The sequence below is a fragment of the Scylla paramamosain genome, chromosome 16, assembly GCF_035594125.1.
Source record: "Scylla paramamosain isolate STU-SP2022 chromosome 16, ASM3559412v1, whole genome shotgun sequence".
Classification (NCBI taxonomy): domain Eukaryota; kingdom Metazoa; phylum Arthropoda; class Malacostraca; order Decapoda; family Portunidae; genus Scylla; species Scylla paramamosain.
Genome location: NC_087166.1, coordinates 15,676,621 through 15,696,206, shown reverse-complemented (window position 1 = coordinate 15,696,206; position 19,586 = coordinate 15,676,621).

Here is a 19,586-nt window from a genome sequence, read left to right as displayed (position 1 = left end):
TTATTAATGTTTTTCCGTTTCTTCATAAAGTGTGTTTCGTATGTGTTTTAGCGTTTATGATGCTGAAGCAGCTCAAAACATTGTTTTCTTTTCTGATATAGGGTGCTTTCTATGCTTTTTATCTTTTCAGTGCCTAGCACGCGCATGAACACTCAACAGACACGTTTTTGGAAATCTCGTTTCCTTTCCCTAGATAGGGTGCTTTGAATGTATTTTGGGGTTTTGGTACCTAATATTGTAAAAAAAATACCGTTTTTTTGGTGTTTTTTTTTCCGATTTCGCCAAAGAGTGTTATTTATGCGTTTTCGCCTTTGGTACCAAGAAGCTAAAAAAAACATTCATAATCCTAGTTCCTAGCCATGTCCTTTCGTTTTACCGAATAGTGTACTTTCCATGGATTAAGGCTAAAAAACAAAGTACTTATTTTTGGTAGTCATTGTTTTTTTTTTTCCCGAAAAGGATGTTTTACATACGTTTTACCTTATTGATATGTAAAAAGGTCAAAAACACATAAAAACACTTTTTTTCTTATTGTTGTTTTTGTATTTTCATATATGGAGATTTCCATGTTTTTTTTTTTTTTTAGCGTTTTGGTGCCTAATACGCACAATTACATTCAAAAGACAGGTTTCTAGTAATGTCGTTCTGTTTTCCAATACAGGAAGGTTTGCATGTATTTTGGCGTTTTGGTACCTAACAAAGTGAAAATCACTCAAAATACATGTTTTTGGTAAAGTTGTTCTGTTTCTTTACATAGAGTGTTTTTCTTTTAGCATTTTGATACCTAAAAAGCCAAAAACACTAATAATACACGTTTCTCGTAAAAATACTTATTTTTGGTAATGTTATTTCATTTTTCAATTATTTTTTTTCATGCGTTTTTGTCTTTTTTGTACGAAAGAAAGCCAAAAACACTCAAAACTAACGTTTTTGGTAATATTGTTTTCTTTTCCCATATAGGGGGCTTTAGATTCCTTTTAGCACTTTGGCGTCTAACACGCTCTTAAACACTTTAAAGATACATTTTTTTACCCATATAGGGAGCTTTACATGCATTTTTGCGTTATACCTCGAATAATGTGAAATACAGTCAAAATATACATTTTTGTGATGTTCTTGTTCACATTATAGACTGCTATTCATCTGTCAGCGTTTTCGTACCGAAGAAGCTCAAAAATACTTATAATACACGTTTATCATAATGTCATTTCTTTTTTTCATATAGTGTGTTTTGCATGATTTTTTTTTTTTTTTTGTACGTAATAATGTGAATGTTGTTTTTCGGCTTCTTTATATACGAGTACACTGTTATTCAGGCGGTTTTGCGTTTTGGTACCTAAGAATCTCAAAAATACTCATAATTCAAGTTCCTCGTAATGTCCTTTCGTTTCTTCATGTAGGGTACTTTACATGCATTTTGGCCTTTTTGCATGTAACAAGCTCAAAAACACTCAAAATATTTGCTTTTTGTTAATGTTATTGTTTTTGGCAATAAAGGGTTTTTTTTATGCGTTTTCTACTTTTTTGTACGTAATCAGCACAAAACTGAAAAGAGACGTTTTTGTTAATGTTTTCTTTTAAAATAAAGGGAAATTTCCATGTTTTTTTTTTTTTTTAAGCGTTTAGGCACGTTCATGAACAATAAAAGGACACGATTTCTGGATATCTAGTCTCCTTACCCCGTATAGGAAGATTTGCATGAATTTTGGCGTTTAGGTACCTAACAATGTGAAATATACGCAAAATACACGATTTTACTAGAGTTCTTATCTTTCTAAATATAAAATGCTTTTTCGAGTTTTAGTGCCTAAAAAGTTGAAAACACTTGTGATACACGTTATTCGTAATGTCTTTTCGTTTCCTCATATAAGATACTTTCCATGCATTTAATCGTTTTTGTGCGTAACAAACTACAAAAAATACTTGTTTTTGTAAATATAAATTTGTATTTCAATAAAGGATGTTTTCAATGCGTTTTATGATTTTGGTAGGTAAACAGCTCAAAAACACTCAAAAGACACGTTTTTGGTAAAATTGTTTTTTTTTTTTTTACTTTAAAAGATGCCCTAGATGCTTTTTAACCTTTTGGTGTCTAACACGCTCATAAACATTCAAAGGACACGTTTCAGATAATGTTGTTTTGTTTCTCATTTAGGATGGTTTACATGCATTTTTGTGTTATATCACCTAACATTGTGAAATGCACTCAAAATACACGTCTTTGTAATGTTCTTCTCCTTAAAGAGCGCTATTCATGCGTTTTAGCGTTTTCGTTAGTAAGAATCTCAAAAATATTTATAATACATGATACTCGTAATGTTTGTCCGTTTCACATATAGTGTAATTTGTAAGGATTTTTGCGTTTTGGACTAACAATGTGAAATAAATTTAAAAAACAAGTTTTTGTTGATTTTTTTTTTCTGTTTCTTTATATAGAGTGGTAATTATTCAGTTTCGAGTCTTGGTATTTAAAAACTCACGTAATGTTATTTCGTTTCCCCATATAGGGTGTTTCCTCTATATCTTATTCTTTTTGTATTCCCACATAGGGTGCTTTCCATGCTTTTCTCCTTTTTGATGCATAACACACTCAAAAACGCTCAAAAGATACGTTTCTAAATAATCTCGTTTCCTTTCCCCAAAAATTCGGTATATTACATGCATTTTGTCGTTCTGATACCTAACAATGTGAAATAAACTGAAAATATACGTTTTTGTAATGTTTCGTTTCTCCGAATGGAGTGCTATTCGTGCGTTTTAGCGTTTTAGAAGCTAAAAAACATTTATAAGACACCTTTAAAACTTTTTTCGTTTCCCTATATACGGCACTTTGCATGTATTTTGGCATTTTTCTAGGTAGTAATGTCAAAAACGCTTAAAATTCTTATTTTTCGCAATGTTATTTTCTTTTTCCATAAAGAATGTCTTAGCGTGTTGGTACGAAAGTAGCTCAAAAACACTAAAAAGACTCGTTTTTTATAATATTCTTTTATTTCCCCCATATGGTGTACTTTCCATGCTTTTAAGAGGTTTGGTGTCTAATAGTCAAAAGGCATGTTTCTGAATATGTCGTTGTTTTTTTTTTTTCCATTTAGTGTGTTTTGCATTCATTCTGGAGTTTTATTAGCTAAAAATGTGAAATACATTGAAAATACAATTTTTTTTTGTATTTTTTTCTGTTTTTTTTCCTTACAGAGTGCTATTCGTGTTCTTTAGAGTTTTGATGCAGAAAAAGTTCAAAAACAATCCCAATACACGTTTGTGGCAATATATATTTTCTTCTTCCCATATAGGGTACTTTGCATGGATTTTCGCATTTTCCTACTTAACAAGCTCGTAAACACTCAAAATCCACTTTTTTGGCAATGTTATCCTGTTTCTCCAGAAATGGTGTTCTGTATGCTCTTTTGCGTTTTGGTACATAAGAAGCTCAAAAGCAGTGAAAAAAAAAATTCGTAGTTGATTTTATTTTTTTCCTTATAGAATGGTTTGTGTGTTTTTTTTTTTAGGGTTTCGGTGCCTAACACTCTTAAATAGTTAAAAGACACCATTTTTTGGAAATCTCTTTTGTTTTCCCTATATAGGTAGCTTTCCGTTCATTTTGACGTTTTTTGGTACTTATAGATGTGAAATACACTCAAAATACATGTTTTTGGTAATTTTTTTTTTCTGGTTTTACATATTGAGTGAGATTCATGCGTTTTATCGTTTTGGCACCTAAAAAGTTCAAAACACTCTTAATACACGTCTTTTCGTTTCTCATTACAGGGTATATTGCATGTATTTTGGCGTTTTTCTATGTAACATGCTCAAAAACACTCAAAATACTTGTTGTTGGTAGTGTTATTCTGTTACTCCGTAAAGTGAGTTTTACATGCGTTTAATCATTTTATTATATATGTAGCTCAAAAAAAAAAAAAACTAAGAAGAGACGTTTTTGATAATGTTTTGTTTTGCCATATAGGGTGTTTTCAGTGTTTTTTTTTTTTTTTAGTGTTTCGTTGCTTATTATGTTCATAAACACTGAAAAAATACGTTTCTGGAAATCACTTTTCCTTTCTCAATATTTGGTGGTTTGCGTGCATTTTGGTGTGTTGGTACTTATGAGTGTGTGGCATTCATACATTTTGGTATCCAAGAAGCTCAAAAACACTCACAACACATGTTTCTCGTAATGTTCTTTCGTGTCCCAATATAGGGTACATTCCATCCCTTTTTGACATTTCTGTAACAGTCTGAAAAACACTAGAAATATATGTTTTTGGTAATGTTACTTTCTACATAAAGGGAGTTTTACAATAGTTTATCGTTTTGGTACTTAAGTAGCTCAAAAATATTTAAAAGACACTTTTTTGGTAATGTTGTTTTCCTTCCAAATATCCTTTCCATGCTTTTTAGCGTTTTGGTGCCTAACCCGCTCATAAACTCTCAAAAGACACGTTTCTAAAAAGATATCTTTTATTTTCACCATATAGGGTAATTTGCATATATTTTATCGTTTTTGTACCTAAAAAGCTCACAGACTCAAAAAACACGTTTTTGATAATTTTGTTTTATGTTCCTATACAGGGTGCTGTACATGCCTTTCAGCGTTTCCACATATAACGGGTTTTTCCATGCATGATTATTATTCACGTTTTTTTTTTTTTTCGTCTTGATGCACAAGAAACTCAGAAACACGCGTTTCTCATAACGTCTTTTAGATTCCCCATATAGAGTGGTTTGCAAGTATTTTGGCGTTTTGGTACCTAAAGAGGTCAAACACACTTACAATACACAGTTTTGGCAACATTGTTCTGTTTCTTCAAATCACTTTTTTTTTTATGTATTTTGGCGTTTTGGTACCTTGAAAACACTGAAAACACACGTTTTTCGGTATGTTTAGCTGTTTTTCCATACAGAATATTTTTTAACACGTTTTAGAGTTTTAGGACCTAAGAAGCTGAGAAGCATTCATTATATACGTTTCTAGTAATATCGTTTCGTTTCTCTTTGCAAGAAGTTCAAAAATACTCAGAATCTTCGATTTTTGTAGTGTTATTACATTTATTCATAAAGAGTGTTTTGAATGCGCTTGAGCGTATTTGTATGGAAGAAGGTTAAAAACACACACACAAAAAAAATAAAAACACGTTTTTGTCAATGAGTATTTGTGTTACCATATAGAGTACTTTCCATGCTTATTAGCGTTTTGGTGCCTGACACGTTCAAAAACACTCAAAAGATACTTTTCTGGTATTGACATTTCGTTTCTCTTATAGAGTGTTTTACATGCATTTTGCCGTTTTCGTATCTAACAATGTTAAAACATTCAGAATACACGTTTCTCGCAATATCTTTCCCATATATATATTTCCCATATATATATTTCCCATATATTCGTTTTCCCATATAGAGTACTTTGCCTGCATTTCGGTGATTTTGCAAAAAAAAAAATCAAAACTATTAAAAATACTTGTTTTTGGTAATGTTATTATGTTTCTCCAAAAAAAGTGTGTTTTGCATACTTTTCAGCGATTTGGTAGGTAACTATCTAAAAAACAATGAAAAGAGACGTTTTTGGTATTGTTGTTTAGTTTTTTGCATATTGTTTACGTTGAATTGTTTTTCAGTGTTTTGGTGGGTAACACGCCAAAAAACACTCAAAAGACATGGTCCTGAAAAAGACGTTTCATTTTATCATAGAGTGTTCTTTCCATGCATTTTGCACTTTTTGTACCTAACAATGTGAAAATCACTCAAAATACACATGTTCTTTTCTCCATATAGTGTGGTATTCAAGCGTTTTACACTTTTTGTACCAAAGAACTTCGAAAACACTCAAAATACACATGTCTTGTAATGTTCTTTTGTTTTCACATTTTACGTTTTCAACGTAAAATGCTCAAAAACACTCAAAATACACGTTTTTGGTACAGTTATTGTGTTTTTTTTTCTTATAAAAGGTGTTTTAGATACGTCTTAGTGCGTAAAAAGCTAAAAAAAAATCAAAAGAAGTTTTTTGTAGTTTTCTTTTTTTCCCCATTATACGGTGATTTCCATGCTTTTAGGGTTTTGGTGCCTATTACGTCCAAATTTCGGTATGTGGTTTCAGTTCACCATGGACTGTGGTTTGCACGCAATTTGGCGTTTTGGTACCTAACAATGTGAAAAATTCAATATACACGTTTTTGGTAATGTTAATTTGTTTCTCCATATAGAGTACTTTGTATGCCTCTCAGGGTTTTGGTACCTAAAAAACTCGAAAGCACTCATAATACGTATTTCTAATAATGTTTTTTCGTTACCATATATAGAGTATTTCCCATGCATTTTAACGTTTTTCTACGTAACAAGCTGAAAAGTCTCAAAACACTTGTTTTTTTGTAACGTTAGTCTTTTTTTCATCTTGTTTTAATGCGTTTTAACGTTTTGCTCAGGAAAAAAAAAAGCTCAAAAACACTCAAAAGACACGTTTATCGTAATGTCGTTTTGGGATTCCCATATCCGTTTTTGGTGCCTAACATGCTCATAAACACTCAAAAGACACGCTTCTGTAAATGTCATTTCTTTTCCCAATATTGGTTGCTTTTGATGCATTTTGGAATTTTGGTAGCTAATAATAAAAAAAAAAAAAACACGAAATACATGTTTTGGTAATGCTGATCCGTTTTTCCATATAGAGTGCTATTAAAGCTTTTTTTTTTTTGCGTTTTGGTAACTAAGAAGCTGAAAAACAATTATAATACACGTTTCTCGTAATGTCTTTTACTTATTCCACGTACGGTACCTAGCATGCATTTTGGCGTTTTTGTACCAGTCATAACACACGCTTTTGGTAATATTTTTCCGTTTCTACATATAGAGTGTTATTAACGAATTTTTAGCGCTTTGTTACCTAAGAAGGTCAATAACATTAATTTCTGGTAATATCTTTTTTTTTTTTTTTTTTACCATATATGGTACTTTGAATGCATTTGTTGTTTCTGCACCTAACAAGCTCAATAGCACTCATAACGCACATTTTTGGTAATGTTATATTGTTTCTCCATAATGCTTGTTACGTGAAAATGCATGGGAAATACCCTATATATGGTAACGAAAAAAAAAAAAAAACATTATTAGAAATGCCTATTATGAGTTCTTTTAAGCTTCTTAGGTACCAAAACCATAATGTTTCTCTGTAATACGTAATAAGCTCAAAAACGCACAAAAAAAATGTAATTCTGCTTTTTATTGCAATATAGGGTGTTTTTCTATGTATTATAGGATTTTGGTGCCTAAAACGGTAAAAAAAAAAAAAGAACAAAAAAAGACACGTTTCTGGCAATATTTTCTTTCGTTTTTTTTTCATATAAAGTGTTCTGGATACATTTTAAAGTTTTGATACCAATATGAAAAACACTTAAAATTTACGTTTTTGGTAATGTTATTTTGTATATCTATATACAGTGCTCTTGTTTTTGCTTTTTTTTCGTTATGTTTTTGGAGATATTTTCTCTTCCAATTTCAGGTGCTTTCCATGCATATCAGAATTTGGGTGCCTAAAACGCTCAAAAACAACAAAAAGACTCGTTTCTGCTAATGTTGTTTCCCAATACATATTAATTTACAAGCATTTTGGCGTTTAGATACCCAACAATGTAAAAACACTCAAGATACACGTTTTTGATAATGTGGTTTTGTTTTACAATATGTTACCATGCTTATTCATAAAAGGTTTGTTACATGCGTTTTAACGTTTTGATATTGAAAATTAAAGACACAAAAGATGTTTTTGGTAATGTTGTTTTGTATTCCCATGTAGGGTTATTTTCATGCTTTTTAGCGTTTTGGTACCTAAAACGATGAAAAACACTGAAAAGGCACGTTTCTGGTAATGTCACTTCGTTTCCACATAGAAAGTTATTTTTTTTTTTTTTTGCGTGTGTTTTGGGGTTTTGGTTGTTTTCTTTTCCAATATAGAGTGCTTTTCGTTCATTTTTACGTTTTGGTACCTATTATTGTTAAAACTCTCAAACTACACGTTTTTAGTAATGTTTTTTTTTTCTGTTTCTCCATATAGAGTGTTATTCACGCATTTTTGCGTTTTGGTACCTAAAAAGCTCAAAAATACTTATTAAACACGATTCACATAATGTCCTTTCCCTTCCTCATATAGAATGATTTGCATGTATTTTTGGTGTTTTTATATCTAATGAGCTCAAACACACCTAAAATATACGTTTTTAGTAACGTTGTTCCGTTTCTTCAAATTACGTGCTGTGCATGCATTTTGGTGCTTTGGCACCTAATAATGTGAAAACACCTAAAACGCACGTTTTTTTTTTTATTATTGTTCTCTTTCTCCAAATAAAGTGTTGTTCACTTGTTTTTGCGTTTTCCTACCTAAGAATCTTAGAAACAATCATTATACACATTTCTGGTAAAATCGTTTCGTTTCACATTATAGGGTACTTTGCATGGATTTTTGGCGTTTTTATACGTTTTGGCGTTTTTATATAAGTTCAAAAAACATTCAAAATGCATGATTTTGGTTATTATATTTGTCCATGAAGGGTATTTTGCGTGCTTTTCAACGTTTTGGTATGAAGAAAGCTTTAGAACACACACACACACACACACACACACACACACACACACACACACACACACACAAGAAAAAAAAAACAGGTGTTTGGTAAGGTTGAATTTTTCCCGAATAGAGTGCACACTTTTCTGGTAATGCCATTTCATTTCCCCACTTAAAGTGCTTTGCATGCATTTTGGCATTTTTGGAGCTTAACAGTATGAAAAGCAGTCAAAATGCACATTTTTTGTAATGTTTTGTTTTTTTCCATATTGAATGCTTTTCTCACGTTTTAGCATTTCGGTAACTAAGAATCCTAAAAAAAACTCTCATAAAACACGTTTCTGATAATATCGTTTTGTTTCATCATATAGGGTAATTTCCAAGCATTTTGACGTTTTGGTACCTAACAATGTGAAATACACGCATAAATCACGTTTGTGGGTAAGTTGTTCTGTTACTGCTATTCATGCATTTTAATATTTTAGTACGTAAGAAGCTCAAAAAAAAAAAAAAAAAACTCACAATACACTTTTACCGTAATGTCTTTCGCTTTCTGCATATAGTTTACTTTGCATGCATTTTGGCGTTTTCATATGTAACAAGCTAAAAAAAAAACACTCAAAATATTTGTTTTTGGTTATGTTATTTTGTTTCACCAGGAAAAGTGTTTTTGCATGCGTTTTAGTGTTTTGATACGTAAGTAGCTCAAAAACAGTTATAAGACACGTTTTTTGTAAAGTAGTTTTGTTTTCCCATATAGGGTGTCTTCCATGCTTTTTATCGTTTTTGTGCCTAATATGCATATAGACACTCAAAAGACACGTTTCTGGAAAGTTAATTTCTTTTACAGATATAGATTGCTGTGCATGCATATTGGGGTTTTGGTACCTACCAGTGTGGAAAACACTCGTTACATCTTTTTCCCATATTGTTTTGTTTCTCTAAATAGAATGCTATTAATGGGATTTCGGGCTTTGGTACCATGAGAGCTGAAAAAACACTTATAGACGTTTTCGGTATTAATTTTTTGTTTTCCCATAAAGTGTGTTATTTATGCTTTTCTTATCGTTATAAGCCTAGCACGCTCATAGAAACTCAAAATACACGTTTCTAGAAATTTCATTTCCTATCCACATATAGCGTGGTTGGCATGCATTTTGTCGTCTTGGTATCTAAGAATGTGAAATACACAAAAAATACACGTTTTTGATGTTGTTTTGTTTCTCTATATACAGAGCTATTCATGCCTTTTAGCGTTTTGGTACCTAAGAAGATCAAAAACGCTTTTGGTAATGTTATTCTGTTTCTCCATATATTCAGGCGTTTAAAGTTTTGGTACCTAAGGAGCTACGAAATTCTCATAATAAACGTTTCTTTTCTACGTAACTAGTTCTAAAACACTGAAAATAGTTTCTTTTTCTTTTAATTATACTCTTTCTCCATAAAGGGATTTTTCCAGGCGTTTCAGCGTTCGTACGTAAGTAGCTAAAAAACACTGAAAAGAGACGTTTTAGTTAATATTGTTTTGTATTCCCATAAAGGGTGCTTTCCACCCTATATATTCTTTAAGTGCCAAGGACGCTCATAAACTCTCAAGTTTCTTGAAATCTCGTTTCCTTTCCCCATATAAGGTGCCTGGCATGCATTTTGACGTTTTGGTACCTAACAATGTAAAACACTTAAAATACACATTTTTGTTTCTATATGTTATTCTGTTTCTCCATACATAATGCTGTTCATGCGTTTTAGCGTTCTTGTACCTAAGATCCTCAAGCAGTCATAATACAAATTTCTCGTAAAGTCCTTTCCTTTCGTCGGATAGACTTGTTTACATGCATTTTAGCATTTTTGTACGTAACAAGCTCAGAAACAATAACAATTTTTTTTTTTTTTGCTCTCTTTCGCCATTAAGAATATTTTGCATGAGTTTTAGCGTTATGGTATGTAAGAAACAGAAGAAAACTTTTAAAAGTGACGCTCTCTATAATATTTTCTACTCTCATAAAGGATGATTTGTATGTTTTTAAGCGTTTTGGTGCCTAAGACGCCAAAAAAAAAACACAGAGAAAACATTTTTCTGGTGATGTCGTTTCGTGTCCACATACAGGAAGTTTTGCATGCATTTTTGGCGTTCTGGTACCTATGTGAAAAACAGTCATAATGAACGTTTTTTTTTTTCGTAACCTTATTTTGTTTCTCCATATATAGTGCTATTCATGCGTTTTATCGTTTTGATATATAAGAAGCTCAAATTTTTCAACTAATGTCTTTTCCTTATTGCTGGTAATTTCCATGCATTGTGTCATCTTTCTCAGTAAAAAGCTCAAAAACCTTCGAAATCTTGTTTTTGATTATTTTTTCTTTTTTTTTTATGTAGGAAGGACACTGGCTAAGGGCAGCAAAAATCTAATAAAAAAAAAATGCCCACTGAAATGTCAGTCCCATAAAAGGGTCAAAGCAGTGGTCAAAAATTGGTGGATAAGTGTCTTGAAACCTCCCTCTTGAAGGAATTCAAGTCATAGGAAGAAGGAAATACAGAAGCAGGCAGGGAGTTCCAGAGTTTACCAGAGAAAGGGATGAATGATTGAGAATACTGGTTAACTCTTGCGTTAGAGAGGTGGACTAAATAGGGGTGAGAGAAAGAAGAAAGTCTTGTGCAGCGAGGCCGCGGAAGGAGGGGAGGCATGCAGTTAGCAAGATCAGAAGAGCAGTTAGCATGAAAATAGCGGTAGAAGACAGCTAGATATGTAGTAACATTGCGGCGGTGAGAGAGAGGCTGAAGACAGTCAGTTAGAGGAGAGGAGTTGATGAGACGAAAAGCTTTTGATTCCACCCTGTCTAGAAGAGCAGTATGAGTGGAACCTCCCCAGACATGTGAAGCATACTCTATACATGGACGGATGAGGCCCTTGTACAGAGTTAGCAGCTGGGGGGGGTGAGAAAAACTGGCGGAGACGTCTCAGAACACCTAACTTCATAGAAGCTGTTTTAGCTAGAGATGAGATGTGAAGTTTGCAGTTCAGATTATAAGTAAAGGACAGACCGAGGATGTTCAGTGTAGAAGAGGGGAACAGTTGAGTGTCATTGAAGAAGAGGGGAGAGTTGTCTGGAAGGTTGTGTCGAGTTGATAGATGGAGGAATTGAGTTTTTGAGGCATTGAACAATACCAAGTTTGCTCTGCCCCAATCAGAAATTTTTGAAAGATCAGAAGTCAGGCGTTCTGTGGCTTCCCTGCGTGATATGTTTGCCTCCTGAAGGGTTGGACGTCTATGAAAAGACGTGGAAAAGTGCAGGGTGGTATCATCATCGTAGGAGTGGATAGGACAAGAAGTTTGGTTTAGAAGGTCATTAATGAATAATAAGAAGAGAGTGGGTGACAGGACAGAACCCTGAGGAACACCACTGTTAATAGATTTAGGAGAAGAACAGTGACCGTCTACCACAGCAGCAACAGAACGGTCAGAAAGGAAACTTGAGATGAAGTTACAGAGAGAAGGATAGAAGCCGTAGGAGGCTAGTTTGGAAATCAAAGCTTTGTGCCAGGCTCTATCAAAAGCTTTTGATATGTCCAAGGCAACAGCAAAAGTTTCACCAAAATCTCTAAAAGAGGATGATCAAGATTCAGTAAGGAAAGCCAGAAGATCACCAGTAGAGCGGCCTTGACGGAACCCATACTGGCGATCAGATAGAAGGTTGAGAAGTGATAGATGTTTAAGAATCTTCCTGTTGAGGATAGATTTAAAAACTTTAGATAGGCAGGAAATTAAAGCAATAGGACGGTAGTTTGAGGGATTAGAACGGTCACCCTTTTTAGGAATAGGTTGAATGTAGGCAAACTTCCAGCAAGAAGGAAAGGTAGATGTTGACAGACAGAGCTGAAAGAGTTTGACTAGGCAAGGTGCAAGCACGGAGGCACAGTTTCGGAGAACAATAGGAGGGACCCCATCAGGTCCATAAGCCTTCCGAGGGTTTAGGCCAGCGAGGGCATGGAAAACATCATTGCGAAGAATTTTAATAGGTGGCATGAAGTAGTCAGAGGGTAGAGGAGAGGGAGGAACAAGCCCAGAATCGTCTAAGGTAGAGTTTTTAGCAAAGGTTTGAGCAAAGAGTTCAGCTTTAGAAATAGATGTGATAGCAGTGGTGCCATCTGGTTGAAATAGAGCAGGGAAAGAAGAAGAAGCAAAGTTATTGGAGATATTTTTGGCTAGATGCCAGAAATCGCGAGGGGAGTTAGATCTTGAAAGGTTTTGACATTTTCTGTTAATGAAGGAGTTTTTGGGTAGTTGGAGAACAGACTTGGCATGGTTCCGGGCAGAAATATGAAGTGCATGAGATTCTGGTGATGGAAGGCTTAAGTACCTTTTGTGGGCCACCTCTCTATCATGTATAGCACGAGAACAAGCTGTGTTAAACCAAGGTTTAGAAGGTTTAGGACGAGAAAAAGAGTGAGGAACGCAGAAACGCATCCAAAACACTATTAATGAAGAATAACATTACCAAAAACAAGTATTTTGAATGTTTTAACCAAAACGTCAAAATGCATTCATATTACCATATATGATTAAAAAGAAAATATATTATCGGAGACATGTGTTATAAGTATTTTTAAGATTCTTAGGTACCAAAATGCTAAAACGCTTAATTTTAATTTAATGCTGAATAGCATTAAATATGGAGAAACACGAAACGAAAAATGACTATTCTGACTGTTTTTCATATGTTTAGGTATCAAAACGCTAAAATGAATATGGGGAAACGACATGGCATTACTTGAAACGAGACTTTTCAGATTTGTGAGCGTGTTAGGCACTAAAATGTAAAAAAAAGCATGAAAAGCACCCTATATAGGAATACAAATTAACATTAACAAAAAAAAAAAACTTTTTCCATACGAAAAAAATCACACGTATGCAAAGCACCATTCATGGACATTCATGGAATAATATTACCAAAAATTGTGCATTTTGAATGTTTTGAACTTCTTACGTATAAAATGCCAAAATTCATGCAAAGTATTGGGAAACGAAACGTTATTACTAGAAACGTATATATTGATTGTTTCTGAGCTCCTTAGGTAGCTCTTCATATGGTTAAAGAGAAAAACATTACCGAAAACGTGTGTTTTGAGTGTTTTTACACCTTGTAAGGTACCAAAACAACAAAATGTATGCAAAGCATGTCATTTGAAGAAATAGGAAAACGTTACCGAAAACGTTCATTATAAGTGTGTTTGAGCTCGTTAGATATCAAAACACACGCAAACCACTCTATATGAGGAAAGGATAGGACATTATGAGAAACGTGTATAATAAGTGTTTTTGAGCCTCTTAGGTACCAAAACGCAATAATGCATGAATAGCACTCTATATGGAGAGAAAAAAAAAATAATAAAAGTGTATTTTCAGTGTTTTTTTTTCACAATGCTAAGTACCAAAATGTAAAAATGCATGAAAAGCACTCTATATGGGGGAAAAAAAGACATTACCAGAAATGTATGTTTTCAGAGCTTTAAAGCGTATTAGGTAACAAAACGCTAAAAATCATGGTAAATAAAACAATACTTCTAGAAACGTTTTTGAGATTCTTAGGTACCAAAAAGGCAAAAACTCGCGAATAGCACTCTATATGGAAAAATAAACTACCAAAAACGCGCTTTTTTTTTTTTTTTTTTTTTAGCTTTCCTATTAAATCATTTAAACGCATGCAACGCACCCTTTATGGACAAACAAATAACATTATCAAAAATGTGTATTTTGAGTAATTTGAGTTTGTTAGGTACAAAAAAAGAACGACAAAAGGCATGCAAAATATCCGATAATGTGAAACAAAGCGTAATTACCAGAAACATTTACCAGACACGTTGTTAGGTACCAAAACGCCAAATTGCATGCAAAGCACCTCATATGGGGAAAGGAAACGATATTTCCAGGAACGTGACTTTTGAGTGTATTTGAGCGTGCTAAGAAGCAAAACATTAAAATGCCCGAAAACTACCGATAAAAAAAAAAATCGCTTTTCAATGTTTTTGAGCTACTTAAGAACCTAACACAAAAACATATGGAAAACACCCATTATGAAGAAACAGAATAACATTACTAAAAACAACCATTTTGAGTGTTTTTGAGATTGTTGCGTAGAAAACACCAAAATGAATGAAAAATCCCGTGTAAAACTCAGGTGTCTGAGGCAACTGACAGTAGCCCTTTTTCTGTTCCCTCCTACTTTCTCTATCCTCATTTTCGATCCAAAGCTGGATGCTGCGTTTATGTGCGCAATGACTTAACCTGCTCTCGTGCCCACGCTCTTGAATCTTCCGAGTTTTCCACCATCTGGCTACGACTACAGAGTCACTCTCATCCTAAATTTATCTGTGCTGTATACCTCTCACCTAACTCCTCTGACTATAAGAAATTCTTTGACTACTTAACTTCCAAAGTGGAGCACATTCTGACCCTCTTCCCTTTTGCAGAGATCTCCATTCTTGGAGACTTCAATGTTCACCACCAGCTTTGGCTTTCCTCTTCCTTCACTGACCTTCCTGGTGAACTAGCCTACAACTTTGCTATCCTCCATGACCTAGAGCAATTGGTGCAACACCCTACTCGTATTCCTGACCGTCTTGGAGATACGCCCAACATTATTGACCTTTTCCTGACCTCTAATCCTTCTGCTCATGCTGTCACCCTTTCTTCTCCGTTGGGCTCCTCCGATCACAATCTCATATCTTTATCTTGTCCTATCACTCCAATCCCTCCTTAGGATCCCCCTAACCGAAGGTGCCTCTGGCGTTTTGCCTTTGCTAGTTTGGGGGACCTGAGGAGGTATTTTGCTGATTTTCCTTGGAATGACTACTGCTTCCGTGTCAGAGACCCGTCTTTGTGTGCCGAGCGCATAACAGAGGTGATAGTTTCTGTTATGGAGGCGTACATTCCTCACTCTTTTTCTCGACCTAAACCTTCCAAACCTTGGTTTAACACAGCTTGTTCTCGTGCTATACATGACAGAGAGGTGGTCCACAAAAGGTACTTAAGCCTTCCATCACCAGAATCTCATGCACTTTATATTTCTTCCCTTATATTTTTCTCACCCCTATTCTGTCCACCTCTCTAATGCAAGAGTTAACCAGTATTCTCAATCATTCATCCCTTTTTCTGGTAAACTCTGAAACTCCCTGCCTGCTTCTTTAATTCCACCTTCCTACGACTTGAATTCCTTCAAAAGGGAAGTTTCAAGACACTTATCCTTCAATTTTTGACATTCGCTTTGGACCCTTTTCTGGGCTGACAAACTTTCAAAATACTTGTTTTTGGTAATATTATTGTGTTTCTCCTTAAAGAGTGTTTTCATTGCGTTTCAGCGTTTTTGGAAGGTAAATAGCTCAAAAACACTCAAAAGACACGATTTTGGTGGTTTTCTTTTCTATATATGGTGCCTTCGATGCTTTTTAGCGTGTTGGTGCGTAACACGCTCAAAAAGTCAAAAGACTCGTTTCTGGTAATGACGTTTCCTTTCCCTATATGAAATGCTTTGCATGTATTGTAGCGTTTTCGTAGCTAACAATGTGAAAACACTGAAAACACTCTTTTTTCGTAATGTTATTATGTTTTTCAATATAGAATTGTATTCCTGCGTTTTAGCTTTACGTACCTAAGAAACTCAAAAACACTTATAATTTATGTACTTAGTAAGGTCTTTTCGTTTCCTTATAGTGGGTATTTTCCATGCATTTTGACATTTTTCTACGTTATAGGATAAAAAAAAACACCGAAAATACTTTTGTTTTGGTGATGTTATTCTCTTTCTTCATAAGAGGTCTTTTGCATGCATTTTAACATTTTACTGGGTAATTAGCGGAAAAAAAAACACTGGAAAGAGACGTTCTTGGTAATGTTCTTTTGTTTTCCCTGTAGGGTGCTTTTCACGCTTTTAAGCGTTTTCCTGCCTACCACGCACGTACACACTCAAAAGACACGTTTCTGGAAATGTCGTTTCTTATCCCTATATAGGTTACCTTGAATGCATTTTGGAGCTTTGGTGCATAGCAATATGAAATACACTGAGAATACACGTTATTGGTAATGTTATTCTATTTCTCCATAAAGAGTGTTATTCATGTGTTTTAGCGTTATGGTACCTTAGAAGCTCAAAAACAATCATAATACATGTGTCTCGTTATGTTCTTTCGTTTCCCCATATAGGGTACTTTGCATACATTTCTGCGTTTTTATACGTAAAAACCTAAAAAAAATTCAATTTTTTTATTATTTATGTTTTTCTGTTTCTTTATAAGGAGGTGATGCCTCCATATGATGCCGACCTGTTTTTTTCTTTTTTCTGTCATATTTTTCTACATTTTTTTTTTTTTTTTGTATATGCAAAATTGCGATCATTTTTTATTATTCAGTGAGGCGTCCCCTCATAAATATTTGCGGTTTTGCACGCCACGATACATGTATGATAACTTTTTTTCTTCTTTTGTCCAATATTTTTTTTCTGAAATAACAGATTTTTCTTAGTTTCCTATAAAAAATTATGGTTCTCTTTTTATGCACAGCTAGAGTACGGGAAATTTTTATTTATAAACAGTATTTCCCAAATTTATTTACGAAAAAATATTATAATATATATATATATATATATATATATATATATATATATATATATATATATATATATATATATATATATATATATATATATATATATATATATATATATATATATATATATATATATATATATATATATATATATATATATATATATATATATATATATATATATATATATATATATATATATATATATATATATATATATATTTTTTTTTTTTTTTTTTTCTTTTTTTTCTTTTTTTTAATATATATATATATATATATATATATATATATATATATATATATATATATATATATATATATATATATATATATATATATATATATATATATATATATATATATATATATATATATATATATATATATATATATATATATATATATATATATATATATATATATATATATATATATATATATATATATATATATATATATATATTTTTTTTTTTTTTTTTTTTTTTTTTTTTTTTTGGTGTAAATCCAACAAATAAACAAAGTATCTGCATCAGACATCTTTTCACTTAATATTTTATTTATTTTAAGCAGTAGAACACTGGTTTTTACCTAGAAATATGGCGAAATATAGCAAAATATAATAATATTCTTGTTCCCACCCTCCAGTGATCGTTAATTAGCTCTTTACTACCTGAAATATATTCCAGCTGTAAGAAAATCTTTCATTTCATTATATATGCCATATAGGGTGTTTTCCATTCTTTTCTAGCCATTTGGTGCATAACACGCTGATAAAAATTCAAGACACGTTTTTTTGGAAATCTCGTTTTCTTACCTCATACTGGGTGCTTTGCATGTATTTTGGCCTTTTATTATCCAATAATGTGAAAAATTGTCAAAATACACGTTCTTCATAATGTTGTCATATATATATATATATATATATATATATATATATATATATATATATATATATATATATATATATATATATATATATATATATATATATATATATATATATATATATATATATATATATATATATATATTTTTTTTTTTTTTTTTTTTTTTTTTTTTCGATATAGAGTGCTTTTCATGCGTTTTAGCATTCTGGCTCCTAAAAAGCTTAAAATGTTCATCGTAATGTCGTTTCGTTTCCCCATATAGGGTACCTTGTATGCACTTTGAAGTTTTTTTACGTAACAAGCTCAAACACACTCAAAATACTTGTTATTGGAAATGTTATTCTATTTCTCCATAAAGAGTGTTTTCATGCATTTTAGCGTATATGTACATAAGCAGCTCAAAAATACCCAAAAGATATATTTCAGGTAATGTTATTTTTGTTTTCCATATAGGATGCTTTCCATGATTTTTAGCGTTTTTGTGCCTAGCACGCTCATAAACATTCAAAATACACGTTTCTAGAAATCGCGTTTCCTTTCATCATATAGGATGCTTTGCTTGCATTTTTGCGTTTTAATACCCACTAATGAGAAATACACTAACAATACACATTTTTTATAATGTTGTGTTTCCATATAGGGTGTTATTCATGCATTTTCGGGTTTTGGTACCTAAGAAGCTAATTGTCGTTTTTGTAAGAGGCCCAAAAACACTGAAAATATTTCTTTTTGATAATGTTTTTTTTTTCTTTCTCCATAAATGGTGTTTTGCATGCGTTTTAGCGTTTTGATAACTCAAAAACACTGAAAAGAAACGTTTTAAGTGATGTTTTCTTTTCCATATAGGGTTCGTTTGATGATTTGTTTATCTTTGGTACCTAACACGCTCATAAACACTCAAAAGACACGTTATTGGAAACGTCGTATTCTTTCCACATATAGGGTGTTTTTGCGTAAAGGGACCTAAAAATGTAAAATATTTTAAAAATAAAAATTTTTGATAATATCGTTCTTTTCTCCATACAGAGAAAATGCATGCATTTTAGCTCAAAAACAGTCATAATACACGTTTCTCATAAATGGCTTTTCCTTTTCCCATATTAGGTACTTTGCATGCACTTTGGTGTTTTGTACGTAACAAGCACAAAAAATTCAAAATATTTATTTTTGGTAGTTATTCTGTTTTCCATAACGAGTGTTATGCATGCGTTTTATCGTTTTGCTACAGAAGTAGCTCAAAACATTGAAAACATACGTTTTTCGTAATGTTTTATTTTCTCATATACGGTGCTTTCCATGTTTTTTTAGTGTTTTGGTACCTGGAACACTCATAAACACTCAAAAGACACGTTTTTGGAAATATCGTTTCTTTTCCCATTTTAGGGTAATTTACATGCATTTTACTATTTGGTATCTAATAATGTGAAATAAACTCATAATATTCGTTTTGGGTAATGTTGATCTTTTTCTCCACGTTTTAGCGTTTTTTTTTTTTTTTTAGATAAAAACTCAAAAACACTCAATACACGTATCTCGTAATGTCCTTTC